This window comes from Mytilus californianus, unplaced genomic scaffold, assembly GCF_021869535.1.
Source record: "Mytilus californianus isolate M0D057914Y unplaced genomic scaffold, xbMytCali1.0.p SCAF_22, whole genome shotgun sequence".
Lineage (NCBI taxonomy): Eukaryota > Metazoa > Mollusca > Bivalvia > Mytilida > Mytilidae > Mytilus > Mytilus californianus.
The window spans coordinates 7,391,124-7,410,357 of NW_026262671.1; the positions used below are offsets into that span (position 1 = coordinate 7,391,124).

General features: G+C 31.3%; 1 protein-coding gene across 1 annotated transcript in view; it reads right to left on the minus strand.

Annotated features, from left to right (window-relative positions):
* The window catches only part of LOC127732213 (cholecystokinin receptor type A-like), a 93,781-nt gene extending 77,196 nt beyond the window's left edge, over positions 1-16,585 (minus strand). The window contains exon 1 of the mRNA XM_052241299.1: positions 16,443-16,585. The gene's annotated coding sequence lies outside the window, so the exon portion shown is untranslated. The remainder of the gene's footprint in view (positions 1-16,442) is intronic.
* Between the last annotated feature and the right edge of the window lie 2,649 nt (positions 16,586-19,234).

Consider the following 19,234-nt stretch of genomic DNA (forward strand, 5'->3'; position numbering starts at 1 on the left):
TCTGTGATGTTCTATGCACAATTCTAATCACTTTAGTCTATAAAATTTTAAATGTCACCGATATCATACATTATTTATAAATCTAATTGATACCAAATATCAATCTGACAGACAAAAAAAAATCTTGATAATATTGACCTTACCATCAGTTGTTTCATTTGGTTTGTATATTCAATGTAACCCTTAATTCCTAACTTGATTACATACATTTTGTGGGTACCTGAGCTACAGGAACCGGTATCAAACATGCCTTCGGTCCCTGGAAGCGATAAAAATCCGATTTCTTGGGACCCCTGGAACGGTATATAATCATGTTTTATTTAAGAAATAATTCATGCAAGCCATAGATATGTTGAAAATTTTCACATGGCCTGGGTCGTTATATTGGAATGTTATCCCGAGTGTAAGGAAGGGATAAAATTAACGAACATAACGACCCAGGTCATGTGAACATGAAAACAAATCTATGGATATAGTAAAGTTTCCCACTGAAAAGTCTGACGCTATTTCAGTAAAATATGACGTTTTTGTGCACAAATCGCATTGTGACGTCGTCGATTCATAGTGGTTGTGGTTTATTGAGTATTTTATTATGGCTCTACGAGCGTAATTTGATTACATACATGTTTTGGGTACCTGAGCTACAGGAACCGGTATCTAACATTCCTTCGGTCCCTGAAAGCAATAAAAATACAATTTGTTGGGACCCCTGGAACCGGTATATAATTATGCTTTATTTAAGAAATAATTCATGCAAGCCATAAATTTGTTGAAACATGGCCTGGGTCGTTATATTGGAATTTTATTCCGAGCGTAAGCAAGGGATAAAATTAACTAATATAACGACCCAGGCCATGTGAAAATGAAAACAAATCTATGGAATGCAGGAATAATTTTGATTCTAATATGATAAAGTTTCCCACTGAAAACTCTGACGCCATTTCAGTAAAATATGGCGTTTGTGTGCATAAATCGCATTGTGACGTCGTCGATATATAGTGGTTGTGGTTTATTGAGTATTTTATCATGGTTCTATTCATATGACGTACTAAGCACCCCATATTATAATTAATTTGCTTTCTCAAAAGTCAACACCTTTTTAAGTATGACGCCATTTCCAGATTTCATTTAGATATGACGGTTATGTGCACAAATCGCATTGTTTTGGAGTATTTTATTATGGCTCTATTCATAATTACAATCTTATTTGCAAATATCGCATAATAATCTGATTTCATTAGTGGAATCCGTTTCGAGTGACTGAAATTGAAAAGATTAACATATCGATTATTCTGTCTTCTGCACAACGAAACAAAAAGCATGGTGACAAAGCAACTCGCCTCCTAAAAATTGTGCGTTCATGTTACTACAAATAGTTGACCTTTGAGTTGACATTCTATAGATTTACATCCAATATTTTGAACTGGTGAAAAATTCAAAATTTTATATTGACATCAGTTCATGTTTAAGATACTTTTGATACCTTTCCTGAAATTCTCCAGTCATAAAATCTTTTACAAAAATTCATCCTACAACAGTTAACATACTTTCAACCACACTCTAAATGCCCGCGATTTCGCGGGTGTGTTCTAGTATAAGATTTAAACTCGGTGATCTAACATTGCCTCCTTATTTCGAAATTTCAAGATTTTGAAATTTTACTGCATAAAGAACTTTATCGGTATTTGGCACAGCTTTCCGGATTTTTTTAATTTTCAAAGCTCTTCAGCTCAATATAAAGATGTTTTGGTTCCAGAGCCACTGAAGTGTCTTATGTAAACGAAACGCGCGTCTTGAGAATCAAATTATAAGCCTGGTATCTTTAATGACTTTTGTTTTACAAATAAAGACATGCTACTCCGTCTAGGATCCCATATTTCCATTTAGGTCCAGTAAAACTTACAGCTATATATGACTAGAACTGGACTTTTAATTACTTGCTATTTTGATTGGAGCAAAAACATGCTATATTTTTATATTGGATGCTATCAGATAATACTGAAGTATTTTTATGCAGCGCCTCCGAAAGTCGGGGTCATTATGTTTTAGGCCTGTGGGTTCGTCTCTGTCATTGTAAAGTTTTAAATAAGGTAGTTTAGCATGAAGTTTCTATCACTTGAACTTGAAACTTAGTACATATGATATGATGTAAATTTCATAAAACAATGCTTGCCAAAATAAGGATTATGACAAGTTAACTTACAATGTCTACATTATTTGTGCATGCAAAGCATTTGTTAAATGCATATTCCAATCTTAGTACTTTATTACGAGTACGCCTCAAAATACCGAATATATTTAGAAAACTAATAAAATGATAGTAAAAATAATGGTTTCAAAATAAAAAGTCATCAGAATGCAATAAAGTAATTGTAGACGCAATTATGATAGGTAACTTATATATAAACATTTAAATTTAAAACAGACTTTGCTTTCACCTTGCAAAATTATACCAAAACAAAGCCATTATATATTTGAGTTACGCGCTAAGTCATATTATACATATTTTAAACATATGCCTCATTATTGAATTGATTGATTGATTAAATGATTGGTGTTCAACGCCACTTTCAGCGCTATTGGCTATTACGTGGCGGTTAGTTTTTATTGGCCGAGGAAGCCGGAGTTCGTAGAGAACCACCGTCCTTCGGCAGGAAAACTGGCTCCTTATTGAATCGAAGTTTACCGCTCATCTCGATTTGACGCAACGTTTTTGAATAAAGTTTTCAATGCTCTTCAATTTTGTTATTCAGTTGGTCGTCAAAGTGTTTTGATTAGAGTGCAACTGACGAGTTTCATGAAAACCGAATCACACGTCTGGCGTACAAATTTATATGACTTGTATCTTTGATGAGATTTTACGACTGATGGGTCGATGATAGTGCTGTGGATGTTTCGTTGAAGAGTATTTTGTCTGTTGAAAAAACAGCATCTAAACATTCAATACAAAAAAGGTTTTCTATCCCCATAAATAAATGTTCTTCGCCAGATTTGGCACAGCCTTATCGAAATTTTTGGAACTCAATGCTCTTCAACTGTGTGCTTGGTTTTAACTTCCGACTATTTTGATATACTGATATAAGCGCCACTGATTAATCTTCTGTAGACATACACAATTTAATACCTGGTATCTTTGATGAGTTGCATAGCCATTTAGAATGTCAAAATGGATAACATCTATGTTAGTCACAATCGTTAAAAATTTTTACTAGAGGCAACAAAATCATGAAAAACTACTAATTTGCATGCTATACTAAGGCTTCATGTCATTATTTCAATCTAAATCATTCATCATAATTTACTTTTAACATATTTGAGATAATATTTTAAACAATGAAAATCAAGATGAAATTCAAACATCAGCGATAAAATCAATAACATGTTTCCGCATTTCAAAGGGTAAGCATGGTAAGTAATTTCATATGTCAGAAAATTATATTCAAAATACTAGCAAAATGCAAGTTTTAAATGAACAGAATAGAATTGTATTGATAACAACAATACGATTTTCACCGATTTGACAAAGGAGTAGGCCCGGTAAGACCCCTTTCTGGCCCCAAAATATAGCGTTTTTACAAAGTTTTTTGTCTAAAATGGAAGCGGCCGCACTTGTTTTCAGTCTTGATATTTAAATATATGTTGTATTTAATGATAATACATAACATAATTAAATGTTGAGACTGAACACGAATACGGCCACTTCCGACAAAAACCATCTGAAAAGTTACGTTTTACAAATGTTTTAGGGCATATTTGATAGATTTTTCATATCTAAACTTGAATTTTAGAGTCTTTAATGACAAAACTAGTTCATATCTTTAACATAAATTAATTGAATCGACTGAAGTAGACAATTAAGTGTTTAAAAAATTTCAAAAATCTTTCATCAGATGTACTTTGAATTTTAGGCCGAAATTAGCCCTTACCGGACCGTCTCCTTTAATCAACTGCTAAAATCCTCAATCATATGATGAAATGTTAAACATAATAAACATGAGCTTACGTACAGGGGATATTGCTGTTAATGACACCAAATGGTTGTAACAAAAAGCCCAACAAATCAAGTTTCTACAAGAGTAAATTGATATAATATAGAACTGGATGCTGTTTTTTTTTGAAAAATTTATAAGAAATGAAAGAAAGTAACCTGTACGTTTTGTATGAAGAGCTTCTTGCTAAAACTATGATGGTCACTTGCTTTCATTTCGTATACATTTTCTATAGCACAACATTCAATTCTCATACTGTATTTACAGGTTTCCGAACAAAATAATGCATGTTATTCACATTTTGTATGTGCAAGTTAAATCTTAAACACAAAACTTCGACACATATTGTCTAGTGAGATGAACGCAGTATCATTACACGTGAGGTCAATTAAAACACGCCATATAGCTGAAATTAGCATAGGAAGGTGCATGTTAATTTCTAAGTAGATAGCTCGTTAAGTATTTGTCAAGTTTCAATCATTTTATGGGATGATTTATATCAATTATTGTCAACTACTTTTTTCTAATCAATAACATTTCCAATTTTTTCAAAAGCATTATCGTTTGCACAAAGTACACTAATAATGCGAAAAGTATTTCATAATAAGGTTTCATACTTAATGAAAGCATATAACGGAATCAAATAATTTCATCTTATAAAAGATCAGCATTTGTATGAATTTAACATGTAATGTAGAAAGTTCAGGATGAATTGCGCCTAAATTATTATTAAAGTGTTGTTATTGTTGTCAAATATGAATTGGCGCTAAATTCGTTAATATTATACATGCTAAACAGATAATATGTCATTTTCTGATCATCGCTTTGTCAAAAATTATTACATCTTCACAATTATGATCTTTATCTCCTCTGTCAATCACATCAAACAGTAATTATTTTAACGCCCCATATCCACATGTCAAGAAATATAATCTCTTCAAGATGCTCAGGACTAACACCTAAGTCAAACGCTAAAGGCTAAAGCGCTCTGGCAGATGAAAAGGATTTAAAGAAGATTGACACGCGAATAAGAAATCATAACTTTGTTTGAAGTAGATGATTCACAACCTGATTAAAGATTCATAATTATTCATGAAGTAAATGATCAGGTATCAATTTTGAATAAAGTTGAACCTTAATCAATTGTTTTACGGATATTTTCTGTCTTTGAAAGTTGTTTATTGCTGAATCTGACAATTCTTGTTTATCCTTGTCTTGATGAGAGATTTTGTAGTTTATGAATACTGCTTGATAACCAGTCGATCTATTATCATCAATAAATTATCATAGAAGTTTGAAGACGGATTGAATTTTGTAGGCTAGTATTTCATTCATGCAACATGTGCACATTATAATTGATTTGTATGCATAATAATGTACGAATGAACAGCAGAAAGAGAGAGAGAGAGAGAGAGAGAGAGAGAGAGAGAGAGAGAGAGAGAGAGGTTTTGACAACCAACCTTTGTATCATATTTTGGATTTTTATATAGTTCATCAGTTGCAGAACAAATTGATACCGTTTAATGTTATTACAGCAAACCAAACTTAAGTTAACTAATACAGTACGACTCTATAAAATGTTAACTAGTAATTGATTTATTGTAGATTTTTGAATGCATAACGAATAATTGATTAATTGTTGATAATTCCTAACTCATATTGATAAATTATCCAAAAGAAGTTTGTATGCTGAAAAATTATTAAATTCATTTCACCTACACACCTGTGACTTAATAAATTCAATGTTGACAACCAACGGTCAGCCGATAACATTCCCATATGCATCAAATGGTTGAATTACCGAGGGTATCACATGCTCAGTAGCTCAGTACTGACGTGAACATGCCTGCATTGATTTTATGAAATGTGTAGGGGGAAAACTTTATCAATCGTTTGAAATTCACGAATATATCGCTCTCATGCACACCTGTTATTCCTTGTCCTGTTTTTATTTTTCTTTTGGATCGTATTTTTTGTTTTATCAGCTCTTAAACGTTTATTTCATAGTTTCGATTTCTAAGTAGTTTAACTTAGAGCTCACTGAAGAGACATTATTTGTCAACATTGATACCGTATAATGTTATTACAACAAACCAAATCTAAGTTATCTTATACAGCACGCCTTTATAAAATGATAACTAATAATTAATCAATTGTTGAATGCATATTGATTAATTATCCAAAACATTTACTTTTTGTATATCGAAAAATATCAGCTATCAGCAAATAAATATCTATTTTCATTGCACGTTGATATTGGAAAAAATGATTCATTTTTTTAATTTCACCTGCATCGTTCAGATATAAACGAAATAAATTGCAATATGTAATTAAAAAAAGATCAAACTATTTTGACAATGTTAAATCGAAGATATAAAATATGTTTATGTAGAAACGACAACTGTATTTTATCTGGTATGCTAGTATGTATCAAAATACAACGCTGATGCCGAAATCTACAGGGATTAAAAGAGGAAAGTAACTACGACATGCTAACAATTTTTCTTAGGGAAAAGGAACTATGGTAACAACAATACAGAAATCACGAACAATAACATATGAGGCGATCAGGTCACTTTTTCGACCCCTTTAATTTGAAAATAAAATAAGTATTATAAATCCACCAAATAGCATCATTCAGGTTTTTAGAAAACATTTTTTTAATAGGTATCAGTATTCATAGTTTTGAATTTTGTCTATCATTTTTGCATTTAGGCTTCACCTTTCTTGAATGTAATGCAAAACTGTAAAAAAGGTCGAAAAAGCTTCATTTTGAAATCTTGTCATTAATTTATAGATATTAGCAAATGCATTACATAAAATGATATTCTGCTACAAAATGTATCTTATGACAATGTCAATGTGTGTTATTTATTTTTTTGTAAAGTATTTGCTCATATCTATTTTGTTAAAAAAAATATCTGAAATTGCGATTTTTGGTTTAGAAATATGTCAATCTCAAAACGTATATGACGTCATAATGATATCACAAGTGATCTCTTTGCGCCAAAGTGTCCAGATGTTATAAACCTGTAAACATAGTATTGAAAGTTAAATTATTTTGATATATTTGAGAAAGAGAATAGTTCTTATCATACCTCCCCTGTTAAAAGAAATGTACTTTGGAAATGTTGTCATAATATTATCGGCATATATTAGACAGTTAATGCATTTATATAAAACTTCTTTGTAACCTGATGAATTGGGTTTTCTATTTATTAATAAAACTTGATGCATTGTTTGTGACGTTGAATATATGATTTATATACTAAGGGTTTGTCAATATAATTAATTTCATCATTTATTTATTTTAATCCGTCTATATTTGCTCTTTATGATTAAAAGAAATCCCTTGGTTTTTTGTATTACACAATAGTGACTGGTTTAGTAAATTACCATTCAATATGCCATTTGTATAGACTGTCCCTTGATAAATCATTTCGACATCTCGTCCCAATTATTTACTTATGAAACAAAAAGTTAGACACAATTGTTCGTTGAAAGCGAATTGTCAAAATCTATATATCTAACAATCCGTTTTATTGTTGATAAAGTAAGTAAATGTGATCAAGGGAATCAAAATTCAATATTTCCCTATTATCACAGCGTAACCGATGACTCTAGATGTCTGGGTTATCAATTTATGAAACAGTTTTCAAAGGATGCAAATAAAGGAAAAAAACAGTAGCAATAGCTAAGTTTGCGAAAAGTCTTTCAGACTACGATTGATTAATTACTTGTTGAAGATTTACGCCACTTTCAGCACTCACGGATACATAACTACATAATGACGACCATTTTTTTGTAGATGAAGAAAGTCGGAGTAGCCGGAGAGAACTGCCGACCTCCCAAGGAGGACTGGCAATCATTCATGCTACGAGTGTAAACGTTTAGTTCATTGACGTCGCTCTTGACAGCTAAATTTCATGTTTATATCAGTTGCAGTAAATTGACAGCTCGGGCGTATATCGCTCAATTGGGCTATAAACGCTCGAGTGCTATAAATGTATCTTCCCTTAAAATATTTCATGATACATGTAAGTTTATACATAAACACAGATGTGTGTACGTACAATTGGAGTCTTACACTTTACAGACATAATTGAGAACCGATAAATGCATATTTACGGGTACAGTATATGATACTTGAAATAAAGAATGTCAAAATATGTATCCCAAATGTTATTACATGTGACCTAACGAATTAGATTTATTACCGGGTTTATACTAACATAAGCAACGCGACGGGTGCCGCATGTGGAGCAGGATCTGCTTACCCTTCGGGAGCACCTGAGATCAACCCCAGTGTTTGGTGGGGTTAGTGTTGCTCAGTCTGTGGTTTTCTATGTTGTTTTGTGTACTGTTGTTTGTTATTCTTTTTCTTTTTTAGCCATGGCGTTGTCAGTTTTTTTACGACTTATGAGTTTGAATGTCCCTTTGGTATTCTTTGCCTCTCTTTCACATATTGCATATCTTATCTTATCTAAATTTTTTACAATTGCAAGATTTAAGCCGTCAAATGTACGACAATTAGATATGATCAAAACTTCATGAAATTTATTGTTTTAAACATATGTACGCTCTCATCTAAAAGAGTCGATTATCTTCTCTAAAGATAGTTATTGCGTCTTGCATCAAGTGGTTAAGTCTGATCTAGTGAAAGTCACAAATAGAATAAATACGAAAGGCAACATAGCAAGATAACACAGTACGACCAGATGCAATAATTGATTTTTAATTCAGTGCCGTGCAATAAATACCATTCACACAGCAAGTTAAAACATGCATGTCAAAATAAAATTTGCTGTGTAAACCCGTGCTTAGTCATAGACTTTGGAAACATATGTGTGTGTGACAAAAGGAATATAACTTCTTACATTCCAAGACGAGATTTAAAAAAAAAAAAATAGGTAAATATACTGAGTTAAACGTATTCAGTATATATATACATATATCAAAATCATTGTCAATGTTAATGCCTTGTTTATTCCTGCGTATTCAATTATCTCCGAACTCAATGGACATGTTCAAAATTTTATCATTTGATGTTGTTACAGATGAGGGTCGAAACAAAATATCAAAAATTCATATTTAGAATTGTAATAATTGATATAATTATTGATTTTGGCATGAATTGAGGGATCATCCGTCCATCTTTGACGTACATATGATTTGCATGAGATTATGATAGCATAAACAGAAAAATTAGGGATAAAAAGAGATATTTGAATAAGTGCCCACTTAGTAAATGGAAATAATGTTATCAGTAGATATGTATATAAGTCATAATTTACAATGATAATTCGAATAATTTGTAAAACGTAAACAATTCTCTCTTGTCTCATAATATACGAGAGAACAAAGATTCTAAACAACTCGGTGCTTTAGTACTGATATGATTTGTAACAACAAACTTTTCGACAATTTTTTTTTGATACATTCAGAAATTATTAAGAATCTAACTTAAGGCAAGGTTGACCTTAGAAGTTGGCTGTTGTTAAGGTCCCTTTTGGTCACATAGCTCTTTATTTCTTTAGGTCTTATACATCTCTGATTTTCAAATAATTGGGTTGGAGTGATCCTGATGAAGTTAAGCGCTTCTGATGCACGAATTAACCTGAATAATACTAACACGTCTCTAAATTTGTTTACCTTTTAGATGTTGCACAGTAAATGACCATAGGTGATTATATAATACAGGATTACAACCTTACTCAAGATATTGAAGACTTTCAATGTGAATTTAAACCTCAAGCCATCTCCAAAAACAACCTTATGTATTTAGATAGAGAGCATTACAATTATGCTTGCTAACAGCGGTGGTTTGTATCTACTTTAAAGCAACGGATTATTGACTTTTTCGTGTAATACTGTCAATTTTCACATAACCGTTAAATTAGCATTCAAATATCTTTCAAAATGTTTAATTTGACGCACGACCAGCAGAAATAATAACATTACATGCATGTTTCATAAAAATCTGTATTTTTGATTGACAATCATCGCTAGACATGCCAAAATTATATTTTATTTCTTAATAAAATGCAACATTCATGACTGCACGTGCTTACCACTACAACGTCACAAAAATGCATATAAAAATAAAAGACAAGCTTGGCATAACTCGTTATTTCAGGGTTTTAGCAAATATATGTAATAATAAGAAATGAATGCTTCTTTTTTTTTATTTACAGGGTTGTAAAAGCATTGATCGGGTGCACATGCGTTTCAAACGCTTCCGTGTTTATCACTAATCCTTATTACTCAATATACTCTACCAAATATATGAAAATGATGCCTTAATGTAAGAAAAACCATGAGGTTGAACTTGATAAAGTATTATAGACTTTGAGCAATAGGTTTAGCTAGCTAGCTAGCTCAGTTTTAATCCACCATTTTCTACAAAAGGAAATGCCTTTACAAAGTCAGGAATATGACAGTTGTTTTCCACTCGTTTGATGTGTTTGAGCTTCTGATTTTGCAATTTGATAAGGGACTTTCCCTTTTGAGTTTTCCTTGTAGTTCGGTATTTTTGTTATTTTACTTTTTGCATGAAATAGCAGTACTAAAAAAAGACGTTTTCTTCATTGGAACAATATATATTAGTCCGGGAAAACAGATAATTATGTTACAATGTTTAACAAACATGTATTGTTTATGAGGGAAAGGAAACAGCTTTTAAGGATGGATAAAGTAAAAAATAAAACCGATTCATTAAAATTATAGTAAATTACTAAATTATCAACGGAACAGTACTATGTATTGTTTTAGACATTTTGCCGTTGCTTGGAGGTCTCTGAAAGTTATGCAAGGTTAAAATAGTAAAAGAAAATAGAGCAACAGTATCGCTAATTATGTTTTGACACTTTAGAAAAACTAGTTGGATAACCATATACTTATTTATATTTTAGATTCGTTCTGGATCGTTGAACAGAGGGTATATGTATATACAATAAGAAAAGAAAAAGGTTAATCTATTTAAGTTGCACCAAAGATATAATTGGTTTTCTTTCAATCAAGAAACATATTGAATCGAGACAATACGTAATAAAAACGACAATTATTTACGGCAAAAGGCAGTTAAGATAATTTGTGTAATTCTGTTGGTTGTTAAACAAATATTACATCTAGAAAGCAAAATAACAAATAAAATACTCACTCTAGCAGAAAAACAGATATAATGTTAATATAACAGGATAACGATTTAGTTTAATGATACGTGGTTATATAGTTCTATCGATTTTAATGTAGTTTGTTGAAAAAACATTAGATAATTGAACACATTTACGATCTAGTTTTGTAAATTAGAACGCAAAAAAAAACCTGTATACTATGATTCTAGAGGATCATATTTTATTTTCCTGTATCCACCCTTAAATTTGTATCCTTTCCCTCTTAAACAATAAATGTCTGTCTTATTAACAGGGCAAAATAATTATCGATTTTCCCTGAGACTAATATATATTGGTCCCAGGTTTTCCTTAATAAACGTATTTTTGTAAGTATTGGCATTTCATGCAACTTATTGCTCAAAGTCAATAATACTTTGTTGGGTTAAAAAAAAACCTATGATTAAACAGTAGCTGCTTCACTGTGATAAGACTTTAGTGTTAAATACAGTCCGGCAGTTAGAAATTATAATACACCAATTTTCTAATTTGGACATGTAATTCAACTTAAACAGCTTGAAAAAAAACAGAAGTAATAATTTGACATAATTAAAAAAAGATTTTTGTCAAAGAGACAGTAATCATTCTGTCAAGTGTTTTTCTATGTTTTAAGTAACGTATTTATTTAGGCATATATACTGTACAATTATATTTAAGGATGTTCGCTGTTTTGTTTCAAAATAACAAGCTATTTTAAAGACTGTTATAAATTGATAGTATATGTATATAAATAACGGAACTTAAAACGCAGAAACACAGAAAGGTCTGTGTCCTTGTTTGCGAGATATAATCAATTGAAAATTTGGCGGGAAATGATTCTCTCTATATTTTCCATACATTTAACATAGTCACCCTTTTTCATTCGAAAATGGTTAAAAAATAACAAAGATTTTAAAAGATTTTCAAAAGAGCTTTTTCAACTATGAATTTTAAAATATGAAAAGAAAAGTAGGGGTTAGCGGGTAAAATGTTTATTGGCACTACATGAATTAAACTAGAGAGCATCTGACAAAAATATCAAGAACAAGAGAAGCGAATATCCTTAAGTTGAAAAGTCTGTAATTTTGTACATAAGTTATAATAGAGAGTTATAATCAGATGGTTTCGCTGTGCTTCAAACTAAATTTCTTAACCAAATTGCTTGTTTTCATATAATTGATGGCTATTACAAATCCAACATACAAAACATCGAGGACGAACATAGATTTGTGTCTTAAGGATGTTTGCTGCACTTGCTTTTGTATTTTTGTTAGATAGTATAACTCCTATATATATGGTTTTATCGCTATATTGCCATTAAAAAAATTGCTCGCTAACCCCTTATTTGCTTTTCATAATTTTATTACATAAAATTTAAAAAGCCATTTTTCAATCTTATAAAATCCTTGACATTTTTTCATAGTTTTTGAAAGAAAAAAGGACCAATGTTAAATGAATGAAAGATCTAGAATCATTTCCCGCCAATTTTTCAATGGCTTATATCTCAAAAACGAGAACACGAACCTATCATTTGTGTATGCTTTTTTAGTTCCGTTATTTATATTTTAAAAATGACAACGGATATGATACAATTATCATAACTACAATCCCGTCCCCTTTTCCCCAAATGTGACCTACCGAATTAGACTTATGACCGGGTTTGTACTAACATGATCAACACGATGGGAGCCACATTTTTAGCCATTTCGTTGTTAGTTTATTTTCGACTTATGAGTTTGAATGTCGCTTTGGTATCTTTCGCTTCTCTTTTATATACTATCAATTCATAGCAGTCTTTTTACAAAAGCTTATTATTTTGAAACATAGAAGCGAACATCCTTAAAATGCTTACTGTATAGAACACCAGTACTCGACTTTGTGTGAGCTACTGTATTTGTTATACCATAGAAGTATTATATTGACAGAGTCTACGTTATTCCGTGATAAATACTTTGTCGGTATTTGATATGAATACCCCCAAAAAAAGGTGACAAATACTTGAATGTACTTTAATATAAATAATCAACACTAGAATGTATCTACTCTCTTTTTTTCAATTATAATACACGCGTGCTTGAAAATGACACAAACAAAGAAAATAAATAAATAAGCAAAATGTCGATTTTTTCCTAAAACAAAATGAAGACATTTGTCAGATGCACAAATATCAAATGCCACCGATTACGGAACCCTAGACAAAATCGATCACATCTAAACATCAAATGTAATATTTCTTCGAAAAAATATAATCGGCTTCGAATGAAAGACCGCCCTTTCCACCTCTTATCCCGTTTTCTAAACACATGTATGAATCCGGCATGTCAAGAAAAAAGACAATTATAGAAACATTACCGTCAATATATTTTTTTACCTATCAGATGGTTTTGTTTCTCCAATTTCGTATGCGAAGTTCGTTTTACAGGAGATAAATTGCAAACACATTTACCCGAGCCGTTGCTTATTAAAAGGGATAATTTTCAAGGATATTGTACAGTACTATAGATTAAACAAACCAACAATACCCATATCCTCTATGGTAGCAGACATACAACAAAGGCTTCTTATAAAGAACAACATATGGTAGAATAATCTGACTTGGTAGAGACATGATTTGTCTTAGAGACAAAATAGTATTGAGTGCGCACACACCTGCAAAGGTTACCTAGACCATATTATATAAAAGCAAAACACACAATATAAAACCTGAACAGTCAAGCTACCAACAATGTGCCTAATTATTCGGAGAAAGAAATATAAATAGAGTGACGACAACCATAAGTTTTAAGCACGGCAAAAATATGTTCGCTACTACATATGCAGGAACCTTGCTACACTTTATGTTACCCCCAGCTTTTGGTTGAATACTGAAATTTTAGAGCCGACTTCATACGCCTTTTTACCGACAGCTGAATCCGTTTGCTTGTATTTTCCATAGCCCATTTCAGCAAAAAGCTCATTAATACCTCACCAAATTAACACCCTGAACAGCAGGTGTTCTATAAATATTATGAACTGTACACAAATATTAAGATGGATTAAATAATTCGATTATTTAAGTATTAAATCTTCCCCATTGTGTATTGTTTTCCTTATTCCAGGCTAGAACTGATTAGTAACAATTGCATTGAGTTCACAAACGGAACTAAAATATGAGATGATTGGTTTTATGCAGTATGGCATTTTAAATGGATATGACATTTTTATAGTGTGCTGTCTTATTATTAAAATTTATTATTCTACTATTTCATGAAAGAAAATATGGATTAATTTTTGCCGCAAAAATGTCCTATCCAAATTCTCTGAAATATCTCCACCGGTTTCATAGATTAATAAAACTGTGTTAATAGGCTTACTGGTACCAATTGAATACTTTTACTCAGTCTTTCATTTTCTATGTTGTGTTTAGTGTACTGTTGTTTGTCTGTTTGTCTTTTTCTTTTTTAGCCATGGTTTTGTCAGTTTATTTTCGACTTTAATTGAATGTCCCTTTGGTAGCTTTCGCCGCTTTTAAATTATAAACAAAAAAATATCCACATATAATTCAACTGTATATTGATCAAATAAATTATCAGCCAATACAAATTGGTATAACCCGTTATAACGTGCGGTCATCATAAAATAATTGAAGATCCCTAGTATAATGAATGACATAGTATTAGATTGATTTGTATCATGCGTATATCTGTTTCTGTCTTTAAAACAAAATTCTTTTTTTAAGATACAAAAGTACCCTCAGATCTCCCAGGTCAAAATACCAATTAAGTTAAATACAACTGAGATAAATATAAAAATAAATAGTGTAATTCAGTCTAAAGTATAGATAATAAATATTTTTTTTCCACTATGATTAAGTGATCACAGATAAACGATTGAGATAGGAAAAATTTCACACGTTGAGTGATTTTTTGTTTAAAGAAAAATCTCCAAAGAGACCAAAACATTGAAAATGTACACAAGTTTACTTTATAAAGACAACAGAGTTATCTTGAAGCAGAAATGATATTTCTTGTAACTACGTCATAGCAGCGAGTTTTCATTTGTGACATGAGGAATCAGTTAAGTACACAATGTTGATCCATATGAGCAATTGTTTTAGTGAAAGCTATAATCATTTCTAAGATATTTCAGGGTATGATATATCCCTCAACTGTAAATATGGAAGTTACACATACACTGAAAAAAACTTATAAATAAATTATAATGGTTAACAAGGTACATTGTTTTGTGGTCCATAATCCTTCTGTTGGCAAGTTTAATGAAATCGATTATTGAAAATGATGGAATTGATTGATTGTTGTTCGCTAAACGTCCAGTGGCAAATAGTCCATGGATATTCAGGGCGACATTGGTAAGATATTTTGTGGAAATGAAAATCATAAGCGAAGTGGGGCTAAAATATAGACTAAAACACAATCAAACTATCCCTTCTAAACAAATGCATAAATAAAAATTAAGATAGATAAACTGGAACATTACAAAATAAAAATAAATTAAAAAAAAAATAAAAGTTTTCCAAAGTTCCCGTCGATGCGTGTATTTCATATGTCTCAGGGCAATAGCTCCCCAAAAATGTTTGGTTCTTTTGAACTTTTTTTTTTATAGATATCCTACAATAAACGCAAGCATGAGATTGCTAATTTTCATCTATTTTTTTTTCAATGGAACATAACTCCAATAAAAATAGTTAATTGCCGCTGATTGTCGAATTCATCCACGAACTTTCATAACAGTTTTCATACGAAAAGAAAATGAAGGTGTGAGAGTGCTTACAATGCAATTTTCTAAATTATTTATATCACGAAGGGACATAGCTCCATTAAAATAGTTTTCACGGTCCAAATGGGCAGGATAGTGTATTGTGCATCCCGCATACTCAAACTGGTGCATACTGAGAACACTCAAAATAAACATGGAATGACGATCAACTATATATAGTATTTTGATCTTTTTGATTGACATGAGGCATGCGAAAGAAAAATCTTTCAAATTTATTATATAGTTTAATACCCAACTTTTGATACATAGCAGCGCATACAAGCAAGACTGCATTGTTTGCTTAGTGTCAAAATTTATCGACATAAAATCCAAGTATAAAAACATGAGTAGATGCGTCTTAACGCTTCATCTTGAGATACATTGTATTTTAAAAAAATCCAAAAAGATCGTCACTTATTTAACACACCAGTTACTAGGGCTAATATATAATATCGCAAATATAAAATCTTAATAAATACATTTTTGTAAATAAATAATTATGTATAGTTATTTGAATTATTGATAAATTATTATATAATTAAATACTTACAATCCTGCAAAATCTGCTACATGTAGTTCACAAATTATGTATGTCTCATATTATATCAACAATATCATTAGTGGAATTAGATATAGAAATTGTACCAGAAATATGGTAGGCGTTTGCCTCACATCCAACAATCTGATAACATTCATACAGAAAAGCATTTAATGACACAAATGATATTTCACTACCTATTCATTGTAATATATCAAGTTTTGAAAAATGCAGTATATTATGATTGATAATTATGTTGCTTTTAGTCGTTAAATTATTGATAATAACGTTTTTTTTCTATCATAAATTATAAAACGATTTGTTAAGTACGAAAAGTTAGTATATCTCAATATCCTAATATAATTTAATATTAGGATATTGAGAAAATATTATACTAGTTTTTCGTTGTTGCTTTTTGTTTTGCAAATTAGACTAATTTGATGTTATATGAGATGAAGATACAAACAATTGAGTACGGAACGTGGAAAAGTTGTCCACATGTTCCACATAGAATGATTGATTGATGTTTGGTGTTTAACGCCACTTTACATACTCTTTGCTTGTCAGGATTACAAGTTGTCATAGAAAGAGGAAGTCGGAGTAATCAGAGAGAACCACTGACCTTTTGCTGGAGAACTGGCAATCGTCAATTAAGATCGGATTCGAACGCACCTTGCAACGAGCGGGGTAGAGTTGCCACGCTTGGAATCACTGTAGATGAATATCTTAGACCACTTGGCCATCGAGTCTCCTATTCAACAGAGAATAACAATTTAGAACACTCCAAATAATTAAACGTCTGCTCAAAGTTATGCAATGATAACGACGCAGTAAGTGAAAATAAATAACATAATTAACCAATCAAAATATTTTGGCATGGTTTAGGTATCTCACTCGAGTTAACCTCTTCACATGAGGGTGTGGATGAAGGTTTACAGAATAGAGAATAATAGTCAAAAAATATAAAGAATAGAGAAAAGTGGACCCTCTCACATTGTACGGAACATTTACAAGAATGTAGTTTCTATGCTTGTTATATAATATAATAAATTGATGAACAAATTGACAGACGTTATGTAATGATGAAATAATTATTAACGAATAATATATTAATAACGTGTTAATAGTTATTATTTTGCCCTTTGAAGAAGGATTGGAAACTTAATGCAACTCGCATTACTTTCGAGAAAATTGATGCAATTATCATAATTTCCATTCTTTGGCGACTTCGACCAGACATTGTTTGGTTAGATAAAAAAAAAAGGCAGAAGACACCAAAGCTACAATAAAACTAGAAGCTCTAAAGAGCCTGTGTCGCTCATTCTGGTCTATGTGCATATATAACAAGAGACACTCTCCAACATTGTTGACGAGAATAGAATTCATGACAAAAAACGTCGGTTTGTTGATCTTGTATTGCTGATCATTTAGTCTGTTAAGTTTCTCTCTATCTTCCTTAGTTTTTGCTCAAAACACAAAAGAGGGTAAAAAAATCCTCATTTAAGGGCAATCATTCCAAAAAAGAGTGACAGTCTTACTAACTTTATCGGCAAAATTTGACTTTTTAGTAGATGTTGCCTTGCTGGTCATTTTTGTGATTTAAAGTGTCTATTTATCTATTATAAATTTCATCATATAAGGCAAAACGCAAACAAATGGTAAAAATCGTCATTAAAGGGCAATAACTCCAATGAGGAGTCGTCGGACGATTTCCTCTGTATTGTCTAAATTGTAGATCTTGTCTTGCTGATCATTTTTGCTTGTTTAAGTTTCTATCTATCTATTATTATTTTAAAGATCTAAGACAAAAACGCAAAACAATGGTAAAAATTGTCATCAAAGGGCAATAACTCTGGTAAAGGAGTCGACTGACGAAACCGACCATGTCGACTTATTTGTAGAACTTCTTTTGCTGATTATTTTTGAATTTTTAAGTTTCTCCCTATCTGCTATAGTTTTCAAGATAATAGGCAAAAATAAAAGAAATGGTAAAATTTGTCATTTAAGGGCAATAACTCCTATAAGAAGTCGTCTGACAGTTTTGACGTATGTGAACAATTGGTAGAGCTGAACATTCTGAACATTTTTGCCCCTGTCAGATTTTCTCTATTTATAACGGTTTTCAAAATAATAGACAAAACTTACATTTTTTCCCTATGTTCTATTTTTAGCCATTTCGGCCATCTTGGTTGGCAGGCGGTGTCATCGGACACATTTTTAAAACTAGATACCCCAATGATGATTGTGGCCAAGTTTGGTTAAATTTGGCCAAGTTGTTTCAGAGGAGAAGATTTTTGTAAAAGTTAACGACGACGGACTACGGACACGAAGTGATGGGAAAAGCTCACTTGGCCTTTAGGGCCAGGTAAACTAAAAATCAATATTCGTAGAAAATCCAACAACACCATGACAGAAAAAAATGATGAACGACATTCGACAAAATATTACATAGACGACCGAGAAACACAATCCTACGAAAAGCCGTGGTAGACATAAATGCTGTAAAACACCTAACAAAGCATAAAAGCCTAGGAATATAAAGCATGTGTAAATCGTGAACAATCACACAAAATATAGGATTAAAAAACTAGTTAATATAAAACTGTCTCAAAAGATATAATTTGATTACAAGAACTAATATTTGCTTACCTCACATTCAATCATTCTTTTCATATCTGCTTCCCTAATATTCTATTATTCTTAAATACATTAGATTATTCCATTTTATGTTCCCACTACTCATTTAGAGCTGGACTTTTATACTACGCTCCTATTACAAACTATATTTTCTTTATTGAGATTAT